The sequence below is a fragment of the Chrysemys picta genome, chromosome 6 (assembly GCF_011386835.1).
Source record: "Chrysemys picta bellii isolate R12L10 chromosome 6, ASM1138683v2, whole genome shotgun sequence".
In the NCBI taxonomy this organism is placed as follows: Eukaryota; Metazoa; Chordata; order Testudines; family Emydidae; genus Chrysemys; species Chrysemys picta.
The window spans coordinates 112,645,506-112,651,505 of NC_088796.1; positions in this window are offsets into that span (position 1 = coordinate 112,645,506).

A 6,000-nucleotide genomic window follows, 5' to 3' on the forward strand; every position below is an offset into this window, starting at 1 on the left:
GCCAAGGCTGCCATCCCTACACTGAATACACCTCTAGCCCGATATAACGCTGTCCTCGGGAGCCAATTCGGGTGGTGGTATATCGGGGTAGAGGTGAAGTACCTTACGCTGAGAATACTCTCATTGAGTGGGCTGGTGGGCTTTCACAGGAATGGACTATTCAATGTGCATTAGGGTGGCAAAATCTAGTCTGAAGTGGACACAATATCGCTCTGGTTCTAACAAGCCTTTTTCATTAAAAAGAAATACAAAATCTTTTAAACAAATTAAGTTAACGCAGTTCTCCTGTGCCAAGTATTCTTATTTTTCAGACTGATTTCCAGTGGAAGGTATTTGGTTTGGTCTTTTGGTGGGGGGATGCGGAGGGGGGAACATATTTGTCTTCACTGCACAAGAGCTCCTGAATGCATTGGTCAGTCATAAGGGGCATCTTGGAAAATGTAGATCATAATGGGCAACAAATCCCATACCAGCCAGTATTTTATTTTTGGATCTAGAGCGTGTATTTGTAAAAAGTCTCCCTTTTTGCCATCTCATAAGGTGGAGATGTAAGTGCATGTTGGGGGTGAGGAGAAAGGAAATAAGAGGTCAGAATATTATTAATATCCATTTAGGTTCTAATCCTGCAATTGAAAGCAAGTGACCAGACTACTGTGCCCTTAAAGAGCCTCATGGAAATTAATGAAACTCTGTGGAGAGGCAGCAGTCTGCCAAGCACTATCAGTAGTAGGATCAAGCCCTAGATTGTTAGCTCTTTGGGGGAGAGAATGTTCCTGATCTGTTTTGTGGTCAGGGCCAGTGCTACCATTAAGGCAAACTAGGCGGTTGCCTAGGGTGCCAAGATTTGGGGGTGCCAAAAAGCGGTGCCCCCAATTTTTTTTTTACAGCGTTCCTACGCCCCCTCCCCGAGCGCGTGGTCAACGCTCCACTTCTCCCACCTCCCAGGCTTGCAGCGCCAATCAGCTGTTTGGTGCCACAAGCCTGGAAGGGGAGGAGAATTAGAGTGGGGGCGGCGTGCTCGGGGAGGAGGCGGAGCAGAGGTGAGCTGGGGTGGGGAGCTACCGCACGGCTCCCCGGGGGGGGACGAAGCTGCCATGGGGGGGACGCCTCAGAGCGGAGGGGGGGCGGGGAGCTGCTGCAGGGCTGGGGGCGGAGCAAGGTGGAAGTTTCACCTAAGGCGCGAAACTTCCTTGCACCGGCCCTGTTTGTGGTACAGGGGCCTGTGCATTTTACAGCACTCTTGTAAATTACATTGTTGATAGAGGTGGTTGAAGTTTTTCAAATGAAAAGGTTTTTGCTGAAAAAATGGCTTTTTTTCAAAACCAGAATGATTTATTTTAAAATATTCACTGAAATGTTTACTTTTTTGCAAAGTGTGCCCTTTTGATTTAAAAAAAAATCACCAGAAACATTAAAAATGTTATCAAAAGGAGAATTAAGGGATGGCATGATTACAGTCTGAGTATCTGCACTGGAAAAAGATATTTAATAATGGTCTCTTCAAACTAGCAGAGAAAGGTATAACATGATCCAATGGCTGGAAGTTGAATCTAGACAAATTCAGACTGAAAATAAGGCATATTTAACAGTGACAGTAATTAATCATTGGAACAATTTACTGAGGGTCATGGTGGATTCTCCATCACTGACAATTTTTAAATCAAGATTGGATGTTTTTGTAAAAGATGTGCTCTGTGAATTATTTTTGATAAATTCTATGGCCTGGGTTATACAGGAAGCCAGATTAGATTATCACATTGATCCCTTCTGGCCTGGGAATCTATGAAAAATACTTATAAAAAGTTTGCATTTAAAAATGGGGTTTTGGTAAAGAAAAATGTTTAGTAAAATTTTATAACATTTTTTGGGGTGAAAAAATAATCCAAAAACAAATCACAAAATTATTCAGAAACATGGCTCCACTTCCAATCATTGGAAAGGACAACAACTTCAAAAAATTTTATTATTCAGCCAGCCCTAGTTCTTAACAATAATAAACAGGAAAGCAAAGTACTTAATCAAAAACTTAGCTGAGGATAAAAAGACAAACAGGAAAGAGGGTGGTGGTTTGTTTGATAACTGTAGATCTATCACTAATACTGTGAGACACAAAGAGAATCGTTCCTTTTAAGCTCTATGTTTTAAGCCTATGACTGGTTAAAGGCTATTAGTTCTTGCCTCTTGACCACATGAACCCCCTGGTATGAATTTGGTTATATTCTTAAACTCTACCTTTTAGCCTGTGTTTGGTGATTTCTGAACCCTATCTCACTTCATAGCCTTATTAGACATGAGCCAAACCGCTTCTCTGGATTCCTGGTAGTACCCATCCTGTCGACCCATAAATAAGCAGCCAAGTTAAGCTTCACATTACCAATCAGACCATTGATTAGGTTTCTGAGTACCACTCTAATTTAAAAAAATGACTGCCTAGTGCTGTATGAAATATGGTCTTGTGGTGGGAAAACACCTATGCATGACTAGAGAAGGAAGTAATAAAGCTATGATTGTCATTGTGGCATTTCAGCCTTCCCCTTTAAACTTGTGGACTAGAAAGCTATCTGTGCAGGATGGATCAGGAAAGTTGTGCAGCAGCTACAGGGTCTTAACAGGGAAAACCTTGGCTCTTCAGCCACCTGACCATGTGAAGCAGAGTCAGGGGAAATTAAACTACGCCTGAAGCAACCCTAGGGAAAGAACTGCCTTTGATTAGTCTAATAGCAACTCTAATTATGTAATCCTTGATTTTGCTGGAAATTGATGTGGGTGGTTGGCCACTTATAACATTTGTTGTCATTTTGATAACTTACAAGAGATCTTCATCTTTTAATAGTCTATCTAGTAGAGGAGAGAGGGACTGTGACCTTAATTTTCAGAGCTGACTTTTGCTTTTGAGTATGTCTGGTTTGGGGTCTCAAGTCTGAGGCACCATAAGGGAGCCTGATTTACAGAGGGTGGTTGCCCAACACTTGCTGAAAATCAGGCCCCTCTCATGAGTTTCAAGTTAGGCATCCAAAACCTGAGACCCTCCCACACCCATCCAAGATTTAAGTTTTAGTTCTCAGTGCTGGGCAGTGATACTACTCTTCTCCGGTTGGTATTTTGCAGAAATGCCTTATAGATCTCTAGGAGCCACTAGCATCAAAGGAAGTAATGTAAAAACAAATTTATTCCTGTCTAAAAGTACTTTGGTTGACAATTCAGTTAACTTAATGGTAAGAACCATTATTGTTAATATCTTTAGTGTTTTCTGTTGTGATTATCCCCTTCTTTTGCTTGAAGCCGGAACCTTAGCTGGACAATGTCCTAAAGAAGTAGGTAGTGAGTGTAGGCTGGGAAGATGAGATTTCACTATGTTATAAAGTATAGAAAAAAATACTGCATTGATAATTTAAGGTTGGTAGCTTTCGATGAAGTTAAGTGATCCACTGTCAGTCTACAGACAATAATTTGCTCTTGTTAAGCACTGATGAGAGAAACACACACACAGAGAGAAATAGGGGTGGGAATAGAGAGAGAGATGAAAAAACTATAGCTGAAATTTTACAATTGTATTTTAAAACTTGGAACATCAGGTAGAATTCCTTTTAAGGGCCTGACTTTCAGCCTGGCCTTTTGTGGGAGTAATTTAGGTGTCTGCTCCAGTTCTAGGTGAAGTCAGTAGAAAGACTCCCATTGGCCTCTACGGGAGTTGGAGGGGCCCATAGGCCATTAAGAGGTCCAAGTTGCTAACTCGTGAGTACATAAGTATAATGAGATGCACTGTGACCCCGTGATGTCCAGTAGCAGAACTACTCAAAAGCAGAAGCCAGAATTTAAAAATGTGTTTTTTAAAATTTGAGGCATATTTAATCAACACCAAAGCTTGTTTTTTTTCCACAGGAAACACACACACCCCGTCCCCAAGATTATAAAATTGACTGAAAAATCTGGTGGTGTTGCAATCTTACATTTTTTGGGGAAAAAAATAGATATGATTTACAAATAGTTTTATTCCGTTAGAGGTGATGCACTTTCAGTCTTAACTACCAGGAAAGGTGAAAGTTTCCTACCATTAAATCTACATGCTGCCATTGGTATTTCTGAAGCCAGTGATGATACATGAGGCACTATTGAGCTATTATGATGTCAAATGCTGTGATGCTAGCAAAAGAACAAAGTCTTTACAAGAAGGCGGATTAGTTTAAAATCAATCATGGGTACAGTCCAAAAGCTTCATTAAAGACATAGAGTTTCTTCTTTTGGCAGAATAATTTGTTCCTGTCTGGATTGAAACAATGGAAATGCAATACAGTATAAAGAAACAAAATGGAAAAGACCAATTAAATACTTAAAGCTAGACTTCCACATTAAGCTAAAAGGTACATGGTCAAATGTGGGTGAGAGAAAAGTTTGCTACAGCAACAGATAACCCATTTAACATCAGAAGAACAGAGTTCTCCAAATGTGGAGGCATTTCCAAATTTATATCCAAGCATGCCCAAGGGATATCTTGGATCTGGAAATCACACTGGAGAACATGTGAAATAATTCGTGTTTTCTGATTTCATAGGGGATAGACCTACTGCCATAAAAAACTTTATTGTAGAATGTTGGCACTTGCAGTTGTGGCCAAAGCAAAGACAATTAGAAGGAGGAGGGAGGGTATAAGTCAAATTGAATTGATTTTATTAAACCTGAGAGATGGTTTCGCCTGAGTTTGGGTGCAGGTTTTTGGTATTTCCGTTTTTTTTAAATGCTTTGACTGAATATGGTGCTTGTGAATGGTGTCAGACTGACAATCTGGAGGCAGACGGCAGTCTTCAGGTTCTGCATGACACAAGCAGCACAAGCTTACCCACACTGTCATGCCAACTTGTCTCCAGCATGCTCTGGAGGGATCACATGTTGGAGTCATATAATTCAATCTCTGTCTATGCAACTGTTGTCCTTTCTTCTGAGGCTACTGAAAAACAAGGGAGCCAGTTATGGTGACATTTGTATTCTTCTGTAAGATAGTTACGTACCCACCACCACATTTCACATAGGTTACCACACTGCCGTCAGATGGTGACAGCTTTTTATCACTATCTACCAGAACTGATTGGAATAGGTGAAAAGCTCTGCCAACCTCCTAAGTTGTTCAGACGAGAGATGGGCAAGCCTTGAAAGGGTTGGGACACATATGGGCAACTTTCTCGAGGCTTGTGCGAAAAGGGCTATGATTGGGACACACAGCAGTGCAGAGCGAAGATAAAGGAGCTGAGGCAGGTGTACCATAAGCCACGGGAGGGAAACCATTGCTCCAGTGGTGCACCTAAGACCTGCTGCTTCTATAAGGAGCTGAATGCTATCCTCGGTGGTGACCCCACTTCCATCGCTGATAGCCCCGTGGATACTTTGGAGGCAGCAGAAAGAGGGTGTAACCCACTGGCTGAAATTCCAGATGAAGAAATGGAACTAGAAGAGGATGTGGAGCTCCCAGCAGGGTTGCCCGGTGGGGTGGGCAGGCAGCCAGGAACTGTTCTCCACTCCAGAAGTGCTCTACTGGGAGCAGGAAGCAGATGAGACGCCTGGTAAGTTTCTGTGGCTTCTGTAGGGAATCGAAAAGTTGGGGGCAGGTAGTGTTTTATGTGAGCTGGACATTGCCCTGTGTAGCTAATCTACATAGCCAAGCAGGGTGTCGATGGACATCGAGACCGGCAGGGAATCCTGCAGAGAGAGGCTCTGGAAAGTTTCCATGAGGTACTTGTTAATCCTCTGCTGCAGATTCCAAGGGATTGCAGCCTTGTTAGTTCCCCCATTGTAGGAAATTGTACAATGACATTTAGCAATCATTGGAGCTGGGACCAAAGTGGCACATAGCTGAGCTGCATATAGACCAGGGTGAAAGCCACAAGCATGCAGTAGTTGTGCCCTGGTTTCCCTGCTTACCCGCAGCAGTGAGATGTCAGCCAGCAGGTTGGCCGCCTGTGAAAAAGTGTGGGATAATTTTAGAATGAGTTCCCTGCAAATCTGATT